This window comes from Spodoptera frugiperda, chromosome 16, assembly GCF_023101765.2.
Source record: "Spodoptera frugiperda isolate SF20-4 chromosome 16, AGI-APGP_CSIRO_Sfru_2.0, whole genome shotgun sequence".
In the NCBI taxonomy this organism is placed as follows: Eukaryota; Metazoa; Arthropoda; class Insecta; order Lepidoptera; family Noctuidae; genus Spodoptera; species Spodoptera frugiperda.
In genome coordinates, this window is record NC_064227.1 from 2,469,532 (window position 1) to 2,490,470 (window position 20,939).

Sequence of the window (20,939 nt, forward strand, 5' to 3'; positions counted from 1 at the left end):
TTACGTCACTTCCGTTCAGGAGAACTGAAACTTGAGGATTGGAGCAATTTTTCACGTTCACCTTCCCTCCAGTGGGTGAATTTAAACTAAGTTTTAAGTGCTTATAATTTGGTTAAATCGTTAAGGAGTTATTATCTTTAAATGTGTAGTCTTTTGGTTCAATTTTAAACTGTTTAAGTGTTTACTGTCGCATAGGTATATTATGTGTGTGTGTAGTAAGCAGTATTTGGTTTGATTACCAAACAAAACAAATTTTTCAGGACATCAACCACTGTCAAGAAAATATAATACGGTCTACGTTACAATTTAACAAAAAATAATAGGCGATTTTAACTGGACAGTTTTCACTGTTTCTAAACAAGATGCAAGCATCTGTCATTTGCAGGCTGTCTGTTGTTTATGAATGCATGTAACATTCGTCAAATGACGCAACGTGGATAATTTTCCAAACTTGTATATCGCAAGGTGACGCTTTTAATGTTACAAGACCAGAAACCACCTGACCACCTCACATTTATGCTCAGACTATAGTAACCGATTACCGTTACCATAATTACATAATTATGTTCACCGAAATAATCAAAATAGAAAAATAAAACATCTACAGAAAACAACAGAACTCCATAATTTACATCGAAACGAACTTAAAATGTATAAGATATTACCATTTTTACTTTTCACTTACAAACCAAATGAAAATCGCTATTAAATTCACAGCTATAGAGTTGAAAATTGTAAAAGGGTGAATTTCTTTGCAAAACTTTCTTAGCGACAATTATTCTTGGTAACGACGGAGCAGAAAAAGTGGGGGATTTCAAAGGATTGGACCAATTTAGATTTATTTTTCTCCCCATCCGGGGGCCGGTGGCTAAGTTTTGTTGCCACCTAGTCAGGGGGCTGAACGGGAATGGGTTGATAGAAAGTACTTGGGGAAGTATAATTTTTTAAGGAGAGTCAACGATACTTCGGTAAATTATTCATTTCTCCTTCATTTAATATTATGTAGTAGTGAAAATCTTATTTGATAATTCCAATAAGAAAAACTTTCTAACCTCCTGTGAGAAAAACAATGTTAAACTTGACTTACATTGTAAAGACACTACATTCAATTTAGAACTATAAATAAGTGTGTATTTATTACAATTTAGATCTTATAAACTACTCACAAAGGTACCTAGTCTTATTCGTGTCTTATTAGAAAAAAAAATCTCAGTTAGGTGGCGTAAGACATTATTCTGACGTCACTTCTAGAAATGACGTATTTGCTCCCACTTAAACTTTGATTGGTTTTATTTAAGTATTTGTTTCTTATAGGACAAAATAAAAAAAATACGTGTGTAATAATTTTTCATTACCGTACCTAACCGAAGGACTAAATAGATGTTTTTACACCCCGTCATCATTCCTATTATGACCACAAACAAAAAAAATGTAAAGAAGTCAAAAAAATTACACAATTACAAAAAACGCAACTATGAGTTTATAATTTTTACTAAGTAAGTACTTTGTACAACTAAAAACATCTAACATCTGTACTTTCGAGCATCCGTACCGACAATAATTTGGTGTACGATAAAAAATAAAATGGGGTGCCTACCCCTTGTAAAAAGTCGTCTTAAAACTTGGCAATAACCACCCCTAGGTAACTAACGGGCCCCGCGACGTTTATATAGATAATTATATAAAAATGTTCTACAAAAAGGGTTCTCTTTGAAGCACCTTGGTTGCGAAAAACAGTTGTTGAATTTATCGTCTCTTTAAAAAAGATAGATTTTTTTAAATATTGTGGTGAGTTTATACATTTTTGAGGGTTAAGTAGTGCAGTCGACTAACACGTTGGTCGAGTGGTCGCAAGACAAGGTGCCTCGGGTTTGATTCCCTGGTTGGGCAAAGTATTAGTGGACATTTTTCGGGTTTTGGAAAATTTATCAGTAGTAACACGGTGTTTGGAATTGTACACAGTTTATGGTTATAGGCTCACATTCTATACATGGAATTAATAACACAAATGGTGAAAAGTGAATGTACATTGTATAGCGACATTACGTGCCGTAATGTGCACCTCTGCCTACCCCTTCGGGGATAAAAGGCGTGATGCCACGTCACGCCTTTTGCAAAATAAGTAAGTGCTTATAACATTTTCAAGATCGAATCATTTAGGTCCGGTACCAACTTAAACTAAAATGAGGGTTTCTTAATTAGGTATTGTATTTTTCTTTTAAACAAAAATTTGCTATACATAGCAAAAATAATAAGAAATACCTGTTTATCTCCCAAAACGAATCACATCGCGGTTTTAGCCATTAACTTAACCAACATTACAATTGGCAACACTAACCGAAATATAAAACGAATCTATGTATATCATAAACAATAGACATTTATGTACAAAGTCAAAGACCGCATTAATAATAGGATGGCAACATATTTTCTGGGTTTACTTCGGAAACGGATGGAGACAGCAATAGTCTTCTGGAACACCGCCAGGGGGCGCAGACGGTGACGGGATCTTTTATTTGTATGTTTTTCTTCCTTGGTAACTGTTTGAAGATAGTCAAATGTATATTTTTTTGTATTTGGTTAATTGGCGCCCAAATGGGACTGGAACATCAATGAGTTTTTTTATCTACCCACATTTTTGTGTGTAGTATATTGTATTGGATTTAATATGTAGGCTTTCTGTCATATGATTGTAGCTATTATTATAATCGTCAAGAGAATACGACACATTAAACATACAATTGTGTATAAAAACTTATGTATGACGTCACACTGGTGCAGTTAGGGCAAAAATAAAACAGGATTAAATTGATATACTGAGGTTTATTGTAATGTTATCAGTAGTGCAACAGTTAAAATAAGTGCGAGCAACTAAAGACAATCGAAACAGAATCATAGATATACATATATGTATATTACATCATAAACATCAGCTGTTAATCAATAGATCAATATACTAAAAGTATAAAAAAGACAATTTACATTGTTTAGTTGATATTAGTTCTAGGACACACCTTTTATAACCAGCAACGACGTATCTCTGAGTCGACTTTAACATACATTACTTAAATACCTAATATTCAATCATTAATATGATAACCTCAAAACCACACTTCTTCGATTCTCTATTAATAGTTCAAAAAGGTACTCACCTATTATTACATGAGACTTATAACAGAAATGGTGAAAAGTGAGTGTAAATTGTATAGTGGACATTACGTGTCGTAATATACCTACCCTTTTGGGGATAAAAAAGGCGAAAAAAAGTAAGAAAAAATGTATTTAGTAACAGCAATCCTGTTTATTAAGACTAACAATACAAGTACAACGCAAATATACAGACAGACCTACAATTCTCAAGCTACCTTCATCTACAGCATTTCTCCATCTACCCACCTTTCATAATGGACATTATTTTTATCTTGCTAACAAGTCTTGTAGCTTTTCTCATTCCGAGCTTAAATTAAAAACAATTATGGAGGGAGGGGGGAGGCGGCCTCGGGCGCTGCGAGATGAAAAATTAAGACAATTTAAACATAGCCAGAGTGTACTTTTACAACGCTGGACGGTAAGAGGGTAGGCAGTACAGCTGTATTAATTGTGTCTAATTATTTTAAGTGGTTTTTTGATTAGTTAGTGTGTTTTGTGGTGATTTTGTGAGTTTACCATTAATTTAGAAAGAAAAAAAGAAGAAAGAAAGAAAGATAAACAGTTTATTTGCTAAAATAAAAATAAAAAGTATAACGAAGCAAAAAGGCCAGTACTCAGCTAAAATGCCGTGACCCTAGCATACATCATCATATTTTTAGTTATACTACAATTAAATACTACTGTAGCAATAGTTTAGAGACTTTTTTTGAGGAAAATCATCCAATGTCTTCTCCCGCTTTGGGTAAGGCGAGAGAGAGTGTCAGACGCTTACTGACTAAAAACCACCTCGTTCCTTCTCCTGCTTTGAGCCGGAGCCCCGGTAACCTGTTACGTTGTCCGCAGCTCCGGAATCGTTTAAAGATAATTTATTAAGTTATGAAAACTAACTCTGAACCACTTTCGACAAACGTATAATACAATAAGTTAATGTTATAGGTATTTGGTAAACTCCGAAATAATAACGTAAATAAGCATATTTTTCTCTTTATTTATTTTAGGGACTTTACGCGCACGTGTATGCCAGTCCCATCATACCTTGTACTAATACATAATCTAACTAAACCATAACCTAGCCAACATAAATACTTTGAAGGTAGCCTCAGAATTAAGTGTAGATAAAAGATAGCATTTTTTTTAATTACTATCTAGGAATTCATAATTATAACTAACTATAACCTTGATAAGTAATCCGCAATTGAAATATCGTCACTACATCTAATTTCTTAATGATCGCCGACCAAAACAACTTTTAACAACAGCCAAAAAAAACGAACCTCTATTAGGTACTTTAAAAATAAAGATTATTTAATAAAGACGTATTTTAAAATAAAGATACCATGACACCTATTTTCCCTGAAGGCTTACCTAAAAGAGAGTAGACTCCAGTTAGTTAGCTACTTACATTTATTATTCTGACGTAAGAGAGATCGAGTTTATAATTAAACTTGTAAAAGCAAACACAAAACTAAAGGTTGAGAAGGTTTTTTAATGGTATAAGTCGGTAAATAAGACGGATCACCTGATGGTAAGCAAACACCACCGCCCATGGGCACCCGAAACACCAGAGGCGTTACAAGTGCGTTGTCGGCCTTTTGGCGGTTAGGAATTTAAGAGGTTTTAAGGAATTAGGGATTGGAAAGATTGGGAAGGAGAGTAATTGGGCCACGCGTATCCTCACTAACACAACAAAACACAACGAAACCGGCAACACACCTGTGACTCCTCTGCTGTGGCGGGTGTCCATGGGCGGCACTGATCGCTTACCATCAGGTGACCCGTTGCTCGTTTGCCCCCTATTCCATAAAAAAACCATCCTATAAAGAAACATTTCTTTATAATTTACACAAAGAACATAAAACATTAACAAAAGTCCACATCCATTAAATACTTTAAGCAAGCAAACAAACAAACAACTCTTGTTTAGGCTTCCAGAAAACAAATCTTCCGTTTCCAAGAAAAGTAATAAAAAACAGACCGATTACCTCAACTGAAAGCAAAGAAAGAAATTAACATAACCACCTACAATAAGATAAGACGTCCCCCTCACCCCTTCACAACAAAAAAAAGGGGAGACAAAGACCCCCTTAAGGAGAGAAAGAGCAAGAAAATCGCCCCGCGAAAAATTAAGATTCAAATAGTGAGAAAATTAAAATTCGTGAAGCGGTCAGCTTTGCGTCTCTTTCCGACTACTGTATTTTATATATCTGTGTCCCGTTCTTTAGAAAAAAGAAAGGGGGTGATCTGTGTTCCATCAAGAAGGGATGAAATGGCCTTATTGGAATGGTAATGACAGTATTTCGTTGACTCCCTTGTGTTGAATAATTAAAGAAGAAAACTATAAGACGTTTTAAATTAAAGTCGGCGTCTTAAATTTGACTTATTTCTAGAATACTTTGAAAGCGGATATAACTGGTGGATGATAATTAAGGCTGTCTTGTCGGTTATGTGGTTGTGAGCGCGGTTATACAGCTTGAAGTCTCGGGTTCATTTTCTGATTGGTTCACAAATAATTAGTGTAAATGATAACACTGCATGGTGTTGTTTCCATAATTGTTGTTGATGGAATGTTCATTGATAATGTCATCCCTATTAGTGAATGATTAGGGAATGTAATATAATAAATATGTCAGCTGATATCTTATAGAAGTATCTAACAGGCTATTAGGTTTATAACACACAATACTCAGGTGTGGGATAGCTGTGCTTTGGCACGAATGGATCGGCCCGGCCGGAGTGATACCATGAGATTATCAGGGTAAGCATTTGCCGCCGCGCATGGACACCCGAAACATCAGAGGCGTTACAAGTGGCCTTTTGGGGGTTAATAATGTAAACGTTTGGGAAGGTTGGGAATGGAGGGCCTCCGTTAACCTCACTCACATCACTCACACAACGCAAGCGTTGATTCACGTCGGTTTTCTGTGAGGCTGTGGTATAACTCTGGTCGAGCCGGCCCATTCGTGCCGAAGCATGGCTCTCTCACACTTAATATTGCTATACGACAGTTTGATTACAAAGTATACCTACACAATTCAAATGTCAAACTTGGTACCTAAATACTTAACAAGAACCTACTACAGCTAAAATAAGACAAGCGAGGCGGCCATTATATCAAATAATTTCCTACACTCTATATAGATAAAACAAAAGCGAAGCAATAAAATCGTAAAACAATTAGATTCACTAATTAATCGTTAATTAATTTTCCAACGGTTCTATGACACTTATTTCTCTGAAGCGCCGCTTTGTCTAGCGGCCGCGGTTCGATTATTAGGTCACGTAAAGTGGTAGTGGGTTAATCTATTCCTTCTATTTTTATGGAATAAGCCGGTAAACTAGCTAGAATAAGATTGGGAATGGGGGTAATTGGGCCTACGGTAACCTCACTCATACAACGAAACATAACGCAAGCGTTGTTTCACGTCGGTTTCCTGTGAGGCCGTGGTATCACTCCGGTCGAGCCGGCCTATTCGTGCCGAAGCATGGCTCTCCCACACTTAAATGGCAAAAATCCCACTTGTTTATGGATGACTAGATTTGTGGCCAATATAAGGTAATAGGTTCGTGTACAATCAAGAGTTTACAGCACTTGTAAAAAATTAGGTACATATAATTATATATTTTAAGAACTGAAAACGCCAACGGTCAGTGATTATGTAAATGCATTACTAAAATCAAGCAGGATAAGTACTGTCTTCCCCGTCTCCATGCCTGACCTTAAGTCATTAGTAATATTTACCCGAGCTGCGGATCGCTACAGCACTAGATGTGATGGAAACGAAAACCAGATCGGTATGGGATTTTTACCTCACTAAAACCACCCCAGTGGCCACCCTCAGCACCTGTAACGAGCACCAACTCTTTTTAATAGACCTGCTCCGGAGCCCCACGCTGCAACGCCTGTTACGGCACATCCCTAAGGAGACGTACGTCACCCATGAACCTCACTGTTCACGGCAGCACGTGACCACTGTGCCACCGTCTTCCCTAAGGCTTGTGCCTACATATGCTTGAAACTAAATCTTCACCTACTTAATTAAAACAACTGCTAAGGAGTGGAATTCTTTGCCGGACTCTGTGTTTCCTGATGGGTATAACCTGGGTGTCTTCAAGGTCCGACTGAATAGGTTGCTCATGTGTAGACGTGCTCATCATCACTTACCATCAGGCGAGATAGCGGCCAAACGTCGACCCATCAAAAACAACTAATACTTAAAAGCTAAAAGCAATACTCAAAGGCACAATTCACAAACACAAAATAGCACCCCCTCCTACTCAGACACGAAAAACAATTAAAAAAGAAAAATACATCGCACAATATTTCAAAGAAAAGTCTCGCACAAAATTCATCTTAAATTTTATGGAGCTCGATTTTTCTCAAAATAATTAAAACAACGCTTCGTCAAAATGTTACTTGATCAAAGGGGGTACTACAGTAAAAATGTCCCCCTTTTTCCACCCCCTAGGGGTCTGGGGGTCTGGGGGCGTTCGTTTCTTTGTCCCGCGTTATCTATACAATTATTTGAAGAAAGTAAAGTCTCACAAAAAGATAGCGAGGCTGGACGCTCGCTGAGTTGTGACCGTCGCCTCTTTTTTGATGTTGTTTTTGTTGGGCGAAATTATTTTGTTCGTTGTTTATAAAAATATTGTTGGAATAAGAAAAATGCTTTTGGTTTTCTTTTGAGGTCAGTTTTTCAAAAGAAAACCGACTGTTTTATATTTGTTATAATTATGTGATAAACTTTCTTCCAATATAAAGTATCATACAAAGCTTATTACAAAAAAAAAAACAGACCTTAATAAGTATTAAATAAATGCAAAAACAAATACATTTTTGTAATATAACCTTTGTACCGAATCACGTTTCTACCCATTACAAAAATAAATTCGTACAACACAACACTAACAAAACAAACAACTTATTTTCCAGGGCCACTAAAGAGCAACATCGCCTTCGCCGGACGCCCTACAAAAACGATCTTCTAAAGGGGAGTCGTGGCAAAAATGACGCTCCGGAATAAAATAAATACTCGACCATTATAAGAAGACCTCCCCCGCCCCTACCGTGCTAAGAAAACCAGTTTGCAAAGGGGAATTCTGAGAAGTTTATAGAGCTCTTAATCACTGGACGTGAAAGAAGCGAAGAATCGTTCTTTTGTATATACGTACATAGGTACGTAGTTAAGAGGTAAACACTTATTGGTGCTTTTTCTTAGGTTTTTATCGTTTTTTGCTGCACAATAATAGACCTTAGTCCATTGATATACCATATAACAAAGGTATTATTAAAGAAACCGTATATTACTTAGACTTAAATTAAACTACAAGTAGTATTCATCCATAGAAGCATAATACAACTAAATAATTCAATCAAAATAAATAATTGAATATATCAAGTATTAAATTCTATGTAAACAGCTCCATGTACCTTGACCACAGAAGAGCTGTAATGTTGTAGGTTGTCTAGGAATATTACGGACATGCGGCACGCCTGTTGCAATGCCGTATTTGTAAAGAGTGTTCAAATTGGCTCAAAGAGAAAAATGCACTTTTTGGCTTAAATATTGCCTAGCCTGGATTGTCAGCCAAGATGAAAACAAACGTGGTTTAAATTAAGTCTAACATCAACACTGAAATGTTGGCAGAATCACCTATATTAACACCCAAGTAATACCATACTATTATTGAAAACTTCCAAATAAAAAATGATTACAAATGACCCAAAGATCGAACTCATTGTGTCATACTAAACAGTCACATTTATAACCACTCGACCATCAGTCATTCAGCATTAAGCAAATACCTTTTGATATAAATAATTCATTGCTTTAATAATTAAGCAGAGCTTGGAATGTTTCTTTCAATATTTATTTTTAAAAAATTAATGAGTTTTATGAACTAAAAGTGAAATTGTTTAAGACTTTCTGTAAATGAGAAAGTGTTTATGAAATGCTATAGCTTCTGCCAGTGACTTCGTACGCATAAACCTTTTGGAAATTAGGAAAATCCTCCCTTAGTGTTGTTCCCCTACACTCCTTAAAGAACATATATGCCAGGTTTCAGCTTTCTAGGTCCAGTAATTTTATCCGGAGCTGCGGACTACCTAGCAGATTTACCGGGGCTCCGGCTCGAAAAGCAGGAGTAGGAAAGTAGTAACGGGGTGGCTTTTTAGTCTTCTCTTGCCTAGGACACCCAGTGCGAAAGAAGTCATTGGATGATTTTCCCCCTCAATAACAGGTTACCAGTAAGTCACTAACTCAGTAACGGACGAGACTTTATACCTAATACAGTAAGAATTACTAACATGTTTCAAATAAAAATGTTAAGTTTTCAACAGTCCAGTACTGGACTATTGACATTCCCTACATTAGAAGTTTAGTCACATTTTCTTCGCATGGTTTACGCGGGTTGGAGATCGCAGTTTAAAAGTTTGCCAAATGTTGACCGCTCTTAGATAAATATACGTTAAAGAGTTTGTTTGATCTCGCTAATCTCCAGAACTATTAGTCCGATTTGAAAAAATGTTTTTGTCTTGAAAATCTATTTATCGAAGGCAAGTTATAAGCTATAAAACATCACGCTACAAACAAAAGGAGCCGAACAGAGCGGGTGAAACCCCACTATTTAGTTACATATTCAGACTCGTGCATTACCTAACCGAAGAACACAATATTTCTTTACCCGACTTTAGAAGCAGAGACCCTATACTCGACCACATGAATCAAACCACGCCTTTACAAACAAAATCAGCGCCTTCAATTATTATTTGTACCAATAAAAACAAAGTCATTACAATTGATAACGCTTCAGTAGATATAAAGCCGTCCGGTCACGACTTGAAGACGACTCCGGTACGATTCCGGGACGACTCGAAGGCGTTCGCAATTTCCTATCTGACTGACAATTTCCTTGGCTCGCCCGATTTTAATATAAAACGAATGAAAAAACATCGCATCGCCCCCGACTTGAGTCGACCAGGGTAGGTTAGTGTGGATACGGTCTTATAATAAATATATTTTTACACTAATCACCTACCTAGGTACCTTTTTATGGCATAAGCCGGTAAACGAGCAGACAAATCACCTGATGGTAAGCAATCGCCGCCGCCCATGGCCACCCGAAACACCAAGCGTTACAAGTGCGTGGCAGGCATTTTTGGAGGTTAGGAATTTAAGGGTCGTTGGGAAAACGGGGATTGGAAAGATTGGGAATTATATATAAGAGGTAGTAGCTTAGTGATAGGTTCAGTTTCTTTAGCCGAAATACCGAAATAATTAATATGTTTATCTGTCTTTCTTTATTTTATTTCTGGCGGTAACATTTTCTTTGAATAACAAGTATCTTATGGAAGTGATGACAGTTTTATAGATTTTATCATCGCCGCATACATACGGGAACGAAATCCAAAGTTTTCAACATCAACCTTTACCTAAACAAGACCACATCCACACTATTCCGCCGCTCCTTTCAAAATGGCTTTGGCGAGAGAAAGAAAAGTGGTTCGCGATGGCCGTGCCCCCTCCCCCCCGCCGCCCTAGCACCGCGCCACCCCTCACCCCGCCGTGTTATTTTACAAAAGATGCTGTTTTATTCAAGTCGCCATTGTATTTTTGTATAAAATACTTTGTATTTTATTTTAAATATTCTCTGAAGAATGAAGATATCTACTAATTACTTCTTCTTGATTGTATATGACGATTTATTTAGGTGCATATTGTCGTGTGCTCACGACAAAGGAGTTCGTTTGTCACAACCCTATGCTTCTCGGAATGTCGTAAGGGCTGATGAAGTGACACACATTTATTTTAACAGCGCCGGGTGGGCAGTAGCGCTGTGTGATAAACTTGAACTTTGTAAACTGTGATTTCCAATCCGCCTGCTAAGCGTGTAGGGTTCTTATGTAGAACAGCGTCTAAGTTCCAGCAGTGGACACAGGCTGTTGATAATTAAGTAGGTATATTCGTAATGAGTGTCATAAATTGGATGAGTTGTTAAACCTGTGTATTGTACACTTAGTACGAGTTTACTTTACGTTTAAAGTAATCGAAACGAGAGCGCGTTCGGCGCTCTGATTGACCGGCTCGTATAATCCAACTAATTATTACATTAAAACTCTTATTAAGGGTACTGAATATGAGGTTTCACTAGATAAATACTACGTCTTAACATTTCACTAAAACTATTGTTTTGCGATCATGCGTAACATTATAGAATGCAACTAAAAGTGTGGAAGAGTTATACTTCGGCACTAATGGGCCCGCTCAACCGGAGTGATACCACGGCCTAGTTGTGTTTCGTTGTGTAAGTAAGGTTATCAGAAGCCCAGTTACCCCCCTTCCCAATCGCCAGTTCCACAACAACTCTTAAATGCCTAACCCCCAAAAGGCCAACAACGCACTTGTAACGCCTCTGGCGTTTTGGGTGTAGCCATGGGCGGCAAATATGTACTTACCATCAGGTGATCCGTCTGCTTGTTTACCGACTTATATCTAAAATGTGTTAGTTCAACTACACTTAGCGAGAACTCAAAGTTAGCTTACGTTATGTACTTAAAACGAAGTTTTGTATCCTAGGGTAATTATAACTGAAGAATTTGACCGAATTGAAATAATATTATTTTTTTTATTTCAGATCCACCAGCCTGGAGTCATTAGCGAGTTTTATGTAGCTACAAGAAAAAGAAGTTATATATTATATAGTGATATATATAGTGTACAATACCTAGCTATACAGTACAGGGTATAAACGGAAAACGTTTCAATTTATATTTTGTTTTTATAATTTTAATCATTTTAGTTTTCGTATTATTCATGCAACATCAGCCTAAAACAGTTACATTTACTTACACAACTAATATTATATAAAATAAACATTGAATTCCTTATTTTTTTTTAATAATTTTTGTTTTTTCCCATCAGCTGTTTGCGGTTTTTGGGACCGTGCTGCTTATATCCTGTATCTCTATAAATAAAGCATTATAAACTTAAAACATAGTATTATTACATCATTTATTACTCAAAGAATAGCCAACAGGTGCACGTAAATATGAAGACCTTGACATTTCTTCACCAGAGGGTAATAAATGTACCTACTGCCGCTAGGCACCTCCTCGCCTGGTCAAAGGATCCTCCTTTTCTTTGGGAACTTTACTCACTGTTCCCTAAACTAATAATTTCATAAGTTTATCAAACAGCTACCCCTCTACCACTTCGAGGATTAAAGGCGTGACGATATATGTATATGTTTATCAAACAAATATTAAAATACTACAAATCCTTTCGTCCGTATATAAGTAACATAGGAATATTTTACCAGATTTTATTTCTTTTCCAATCGTCGCACCTTTAATCTCTGATGAGGTAGGCACATTATGGCCCGTAATGTCACTGTACAATGTACAACCACATTTCACAATGTATGTTGCAAGACTCATGTAATAGGTGGTGAACCTATTGCCATATACCGGGCACGTTACCAAACTTCGTGCTACTTACTGTATTTTTTTTCGAAAAATAAAAAAAAGCCCATTAATACTTCGCCCAACCTGGGAATCGAACCCGACACCCCATTACTCGGCAGTCCTTTCTAACATAAATTATATTATCACACTTCAATAAACTAAAATTGTAAACACAGCCTCCATTACCGCAGTACCACTTACAGCGGTTAACAGTTAACCAAACGATGGTGTGGTTAACTTAACAAACTGTTAATCTCGTCTCATCTCAACAGCAGAGTTAATATCAGCCTCTAAGTTATACTTAAGTAATATTTAAGTGCTACATTTTGTAAGATCCCTACCAAAAGGGTTTTTCCTTCCCGATTGATTTGTATTCTCAAAGATAAGTAATTAGGCACCACTCCGGGCCAGATCCATAAATCCAAGGGGTGGGGAAGGTTCTCCCTTGAAAAAAGGGGGTGTTCTTCTTATATTTAAATATCGAACCCCTTCCGGGTAGGTGCCACGGTTTTTCCAGTAAAAGGGGTAAATGACAGAAGCAGAGAATTGGAATGGGGTGGAGTTGTTGTTTGTGTATTTTTTACGATTATTTTATAGTGATTTTTATGTATGTTACTAAATAAAAATTTCAAGTATGACTACGATTCGTAGCAATCTCTAGAGCCTACAAACATGCGTAGCGGGTGAGTCAGTGAGTTAGTGCTACGCTACTAAATTCGTAGCACTACGTTCACTCACGTATAGCGGCGTAGCACTCGCTACGCTAAAAATCTAAAATGACACTGTAGCAGTCTCGATCGCAGTTGTTTTAAATGTTTGCCAAATTATTCTTAAAAGTTTTAAACGAAGTTACCGTCGTGTAAAATTACTTCTTTTCTTGTATTACGTAGATACATTTATACCTAAAAAAACATTTTCTAGTTAGCTACTAATAAACTTATTACTATTACATTGTAGTAATATGCATATCAAAATGACGAATATCACAAAACTTAAATTTTCCTTCAACCTAAAACATAATAAATTAACCAAACAAAATACACACAAACACAACTCCATAGCCACCGCTGCGCTGTCTCAAGATGGACTTAAGAAGCAAAAAGGAAAGAGTTGAAGGGGTGGGGGGCCTCCCACCGAGCCCATTGGAATACAGAATAATAATCGCCAAAAGAAATAGGGTGGCGGAAAAATATAAATATAGCCTAGCTGTATCTTCCTCAGATATTAAAATTTGTACAAGAAAATGGCTCAAACAGTTTCAATTTTGCTAAAATAAAATTATTTTCTTGAATCTTCGGCCGACAAATGTTGGACCTTTCGTTTCAGACAATGTTTTAAAGTTAAAACCTAGACGGTTGGTCGGTTTTCTTTGTTATTTGGGTATTTTGTTTTGTGGGTGAATTGGATGTTTAGGGTTTTTTAAAGCTTGGAGTATTTTGAAGACAATTTTACTTGTACAATTGTACTTAATGTGCTTAGAAACCATTTTCTTTTTCTTGTAATTTATGTCGTAGGTTATTATTGAGTGATTCAGTTTCTTATCTTTGGTTTTGTTCCTTTTTTTTGTTAGAATTATGTTACATGTGATATATTAATAATGATATATGATGTTTGTAAAAGTTTAAGTGTGGGAGAGCCATGCTTCGGCACGAATGGGCCGGCTCGACCGGAATGATACTACGGCCTCACAGAAAACCGACGTGAAACAACGCTTGCATTGTGTTTCGTTGTTTGAGTGAGGTTACCGGAGGCCCAGTTACCCTCTTCCCCAATCTTCCCAAAGCCCGATTCCTCAACAACGCTTAAATTCCGATAACGTTCTTGTAACGTCTTTGGTGCTTCAGGTGGCCATGGGCGGCTTACCATCAGGTGATCCGTCTGCTCGTTTAGCTGTATCATAAAAAGTGGTCTATATCTCTCTCCAATCTCCTAAACGAATGTCTAAGGACATAAAAAATAACTATACCATATTATAAACATGATGATAAGCATTGCTATAGCTAAGTAAGAATTTAGATGGTCTCTACAGAATCACTTAAAAATCAACCCTTTACAAAAACGGAGAAGTTTTAAAGTTAAATCTACACTAAAAATGTTAAAAGTATTAAGATATTAGGGGGTATTGCACACAAAAACTCGTGAAAGTGGGTAAAAATTCAGCGGCGTACTTCGTTGAAGTTTTCAGTTCTGAAACAACTTAAATCGGTCTAACTTTCAGTTTGTGAAGTTGTAGGGTTAGCAGAGAAAGTGGTATTTTATGTAGCTTGTTATTTTTGTAAAACTATTTTTTTTTATACTAATTATGACTGCCTCGTTGGCCGAGTGGTTGCAAGTGCGACTGCCGGGCAAGGGGTCTCGGGTTCGATTCCCGGGTAGGGCGAAGTACCACTGGGCCTTTTTTGGTTTTTCGAAAATTTGTCAGTGGCAGCACGGAGTCTGGAATTACGGTATATGGCAATAGGCTCACCATCTATTTATTACATGGGACTTACAACATAAAATTGTGAAATGTGGGTGTACACTGGCAAAAAAAAAACTTAAAATGGGTCTGCGTTTGTCCACTGTCTGAGATATGGTGACAATTGTTTCTTTTGTTTTTGGCAGATTATTTCCGCATTACATTAGTCACATTCATTTATACATCTTATTTTGTATCATCGTAGGTACTTACTATAAATAGAACAAAAAATTGATAAGACACACTTCAGACTACATACTACAAATTTTTAATAATACACAGAGCAACACAGGAACTTAGAGCCCCTTGCTCAGCAGCCGCACTAGCAACCACCCAGCCAATAAAAGAGTCAATAATTAAACAAAAGAATCTTTCTCATAAGCAAAATACTTGACAATATTATTCGTATAAAATTTCCTTTGGTCTATTTTTGTAATAACTATCGTGAGACATACTAAATGGAGAAAAGCTCTACTAGTTTCGAGTCACAGAGGGACTCTTCATCATGAGCAGCGTAGTCAGACGTGGTGACGTCACGAAACTAGTAGAGCTTTTCTCCATTAATTTACGTGAGTAAACCGTGATTTTTAGTTAATTTCCTTTGGTCTATAATTAAACTGAATAGATCATCAAGATGGAAGATTTCTTTAATTAAAATGCTCCGTAATTCTATAGGTTGCTCGTTTAAAAGAAATTCTAATGAAAGGATACAAGTAAACGCCTTTAGAAGTAAATGGTTAGATCGATTATCTTTTTAACTGTTAGCTTAGTTATTTATAATCGTGTTATTGATAAAGACTGGTTTGTTTGTCCAGTCTTTAATGTAACCGCAGTGGATGAGATTTTGGGTAGCTTTTTTTTGAGGGGGGAAATTTTTGTTATTTTTTGAGAAAGGGAAAATCGTCCAATAACTTCTACCGCCTGAGGCGAGGCGAGAGGGAGTGACAGACTCTTACTGACTAAAACCCACCCGGTTCCTTCTCCTGCTTCTGCTTTAAACCGAAGTCCCGGTAACCCGCTACGCAGTCGGTAGCCCCGGATCGGCATCAGCCCTACTCGGCCTCTTCTATGGTGGTCAGGCTCTATGAGACGCACGCGGAACGCGACGCGCCGTAAGCACGGTTCTGCTTCTAATCGGGCCGCGAGCTAAGCTTGCTCGCCGTCTACATACCCAAAGATAATTAGCCTAAACATAGGTACCTACTACATATTAGCCTCCGGAAAAGGGAGCAAAACCTATATCATAGTGAAAACTATGACTAAATCTAAACAAAGGCTTCATTGTTTTTGCTATCCGTACATGGATGGTACATACATAAGATAGCCACCTGTTGCTGTATGCCCTTACAGTAACATACTTAAATATATAATTAGAGCTTTAGTTGGTAATAATGCGTGAATATCACATGGGTAGGCACCACGACACATGGTGTTTAAAAAAGATATGGGCTTGTGTAACCCCAATGAAATATTATCTAAGTATCCTTTTTTGAAACGGTGGGTGAAGAGTGAAGCGAGAGAGAGTTTCATACTCTTACTGACCAAAAACCAAGCACCCCGTTCCTACTCCTGCTTTGAGCCGAGGAGCCCGGGTAACGCGTTATGTTGTCCGCAGCTCCGGATGAAATATTAGGCTACATATGCTAATAACATCACGCATTACATACCCGAACGAGGTAACCAGACGACCCAATCATTATTTTTTCACCTTTTACTTTGCTCCGACTGGGCATGCTTTCGGACTCCGGGCTAAAAGCTTTATATAAACCAGGTACACTCCTAGACTCTGCACTATCACTGAGAAATTATAGAATAACCTTAAAACACTCATGGGAAGAGGCCTTTTGTCAGCAGTGGCCACTTATAGGCTGTTTATGATGACCCATGCGAATTAGATCAATGCCTCTACTAGACGGTCGCACTTCCATCGACTCGACCAACGAGGATGTGTCGTTTGACACATTACAGAGCAGTCATTATAAGTAAGTACAAGGTATCTATATACGTAATTAAGTAGGGTCCAATAATCCCTTTTCCAAAGAACAACAACTAAATTCTATCAAAACAATGTTATTTCTTCCACGATAAAAAAAACCAAACAATAATCCAAAACAGCGCCCTAAAAAATGAACCAATGACACGGCTTTGAGTGAAAGAGACGGCAATAAGGGGGGTAATTTTTGCCAATACTTAAACGAAGATAGATAGGCGACTCCCAAGCAAGGGGGTGTTTTAAGAAAATTTTAACTTTTCTTTATTCAAAAGCCTTCCACCCCCGAGCGAGGGGGGGTGGGGTGCACCCATTTTTCTTCCATTCTCTTTGGACAGTCTCTAGAAATAACAGCTCTTCCACTTAAGCATTTATTAAATCCGCTATTTGAAAATTTATTTGTGCGAGGTTTCTTTTTTTTAACGTGGATAATATAATGGTTCTTTTGTTATTTATGTTTTTAATTAAAGCTTGTATTATAGGAATAGGTTGGTCGGAGACTTAAAGTTGAAGAAGAACGATAAAGGTATCACTACATAGTAGGTATATCCCTATGTCCCTTTGTATGCTTAAGTCTTTAAAACTACGCAACGGATTATGATGCGTTTTTTAATGGATAGAGTGATTCAAGAGGAAGATTTATATGTATATCTAGCATATCACTATTGCAACCGTGGGGCGCTGTGGCGGGTCGCTAGTTAGTATTTTAAAAAATACTCAATGAGCCAAATACTGATGGTGCGAGAACGTTTTTTTACATTTGATGGGTCGACGTTTGGCCGAGATTCCGCTCTTTCGATACTTGTCTTCTTTTTTTGTAATAACTTAATAAGCAACCTATTCACTCGGGCTTTGAAGATACCCAGATTATACCCATCAGGAAACACATTGTTTTACTTTATGGCTCTGATTCATTGATCTCTGTTGAGTTATACACTTATTAAGGCTATAATTGGACTGACATTTATGCTGTGTTGTATAAAAGTCCCTAAGATTAAAAAGAAAAAACAAATTAAAGTTTGGGGTGATTCGTTTGGTGTTATATTAGTAGATATGGATAGGATAAAAATACTTTTTAGTTTTTAAAAACATGACCCCACATTAGACGTTTCTTCTGTATTGTGTTTACATGATATGTACAAAATTTCAGGTTTTTAAAACCACTCTGTTCCTTCTCCTGCTTTGAGCCGGAACTCCGGTAACCTGTTACATTGTCCGCAGCTCCGGATCGGGCATCAGTCGTACCCCATCTGTAAAACCTAAAGATAAGAACCCCAAACCAAAGACAGCCAAAATACAAAACCGTAGCTTATCATGCACTGGGCAGAATTCCAGACTCCATGTTGATTTTTTATGAAACACGCCGGTCATCGAGCAGACGTATTACCTGATGGTAAGCAATCGCCGCCGCCCATGGACACTTCAAACACCAGAGGCGTGCGTTGCCGGCTTTTTGGGGCTTAGGAATTTAAGGGCTGTTGTTCGGGAATCGGGGATTGAGAAGATTGGGAAGGGGGAATTGGGCCTCCGGTAACCTCACTCACACAAAGAAACACAACGCAAGCGTTGTTTCACGTCGGTTTTCTGTGAGGCCGTGGTATCACTCCGGTCGAGCCGGCCCATTCGTGCTGAAGCATGGCTCTCCCACACTTAAGAATGCTGTTAGATAAAGATAATTTTTCCACAGTAAATAGGTACTTCACCCAACCTGGACATTAAAACCCCAGACCCCTTTTACTTGGCACTTCGGCAGTCACGCATGCAACCACCCGACCAAACAGGTAGCCATCTAGCGGTTACACAACAAACAACGCAGCGCAGTCTTCAAGTTAAAAACCCCTTGTAATAATGGGGACCCCAAATATTGAACAGTTAGGGCAGAAGGGTGAGTTTATGTTCTTGCTGTTACTAGACATTTAACATAGATGGCAGTGTTCCATAGAAATATCATAAGAGTATTTTTTTCTATAAAGGCAAACGAGCAAATGGATTAGCCGAATGGTAAGCAATGAGTGCCGCCCATTGTCATCGGCAAAGGTGCATTGCCCGGAGCTGCGGACTACCTACCGGTTTACCAGGGCTCTGGCTCGAAAAGCAGGAGTAGGAACGGGGTGGTTTTTAGTCAGTATGAGTCTGACACTCCCTCTCGCCGCACCCGAAGCGGGAGAAGTCATTAAATATTTTTTTGCACTGACACTCCCTCTCGCCTTACCAAATGCGGGTGAAGTCATTGGATGATTTTCGCAGCTAAAAAGGGTGCATCGCAAGGCATTAAAAATAAATGCGCTCTTTTGAATTTTTTTAAATCTACAAGAGATTTCAAGCTACCAATCTGCCGTAACAAGACAAACCACAAGATTACCTTTATAAAGGGTTAAAGAAAACAAAAACAACAATAATTCGTATGTATTTTTTATTGAAATCCGATTTTATGTTACAATTTTTCACCTTTTTAAAATTACAGTTAGTTTCAGACCGCGTATTAACTAGAACTCCTCACGTATCCCATTTTAACAGTTTATATAATACATTAGTTTATAATTATAGTTTACAAACAACCGCACATGAAACATTTTTCAGTATAATTAATTTGGTTTACAATGTTTCAAAAAATTATATAATGTATTTGTCAATTCTTGCCTATTTTTTGCGAAATTGAGTCTGGTCTGTAATAGCTGAATTATTTTGATTCATACAACAATAAAAATAATTTAAGTTTGAGGCGAAAAAAATCTTTAAAAACGGTCAAATACTCTTATCAGTAGAGTAAATAAAGTACCTAAGCGGAATGTTGAAAATAACAAAGACTAATCAGTCATTTTGGTAAAAAAAAATATTACAAAATAAAAATATTAAATTTAAATAAGCATTAGTAAATTAAATATCAATAAATTAAAAAACGTATTATACAGAAATATCCGTAAACAAGATCAATCAATATTTTTTTCAAAAAGAATTACTATTTTTGAAGCTATCATGTGGCGCTAGTGAGCAAAAAGATCCTTTACGTACAATCACCAAATCTTTCAAACGTTTAAAACATGGCAAAAAATGTAGGATCAAGAGATCTAATTCAACACTAGCGCCTCTATCCGAGCAAAAATTGAAATCAGAACTAAAAACCAATGTTTCGAGTACGTTTGGCATTAAATTTAGCACAGTCATGTTATTTAATATCATAGATAGTTTCGCTTAAAATCTAAAACAAGTCGACATAATTATTTTTACTATATACATATTTATTTCAAATGATTTTTAACATATATGACATCATTTTAAATTGGAAACAATTCGTTTGGAACGACCTAAACACTTTATAGATGATTAATTTCAATTAAAATTTATATTTTTGTCTTTTAAAATAATACTGTTCAATCTTTTCAAGACAATAATTTAATTATTACGTTTATAATAATAATACTAAAGACGAAATTATCACAGCAAATAAAATACTGATTTGAGTATACTAGAACTAGTTAAAAGTTAACAAAAAAGGTTCTTTGGCATCTAAGAGTAAGCTTAAATAAATTAATAATAATAAATTATCAGTCGATTAAAAAAACTCACGATAATCATTCACACATGGTATCATTTCACCAACTTATCGGTTCAAAGGGGAGACAGAAGTAAATTAATATTATAAAAAATGTGTCATGGAGTTTCTTGCTCGTTCTTCTCCATAGGAATCTACACTTTGGAACTAGCAAATAACTTAGTTGACCAGTAAGAGACACTTATCTTTATATATTTTATTTGTTGACTTTTATAAGTGCCTTATGGGTCTACTTGGAATAAAATCATATTTTGACTTTGACTTTAAAAAATCCTTGAATAAATTAATGATAGTTTTAATTGAACAGTTAGGTTCATGATAACTTTTA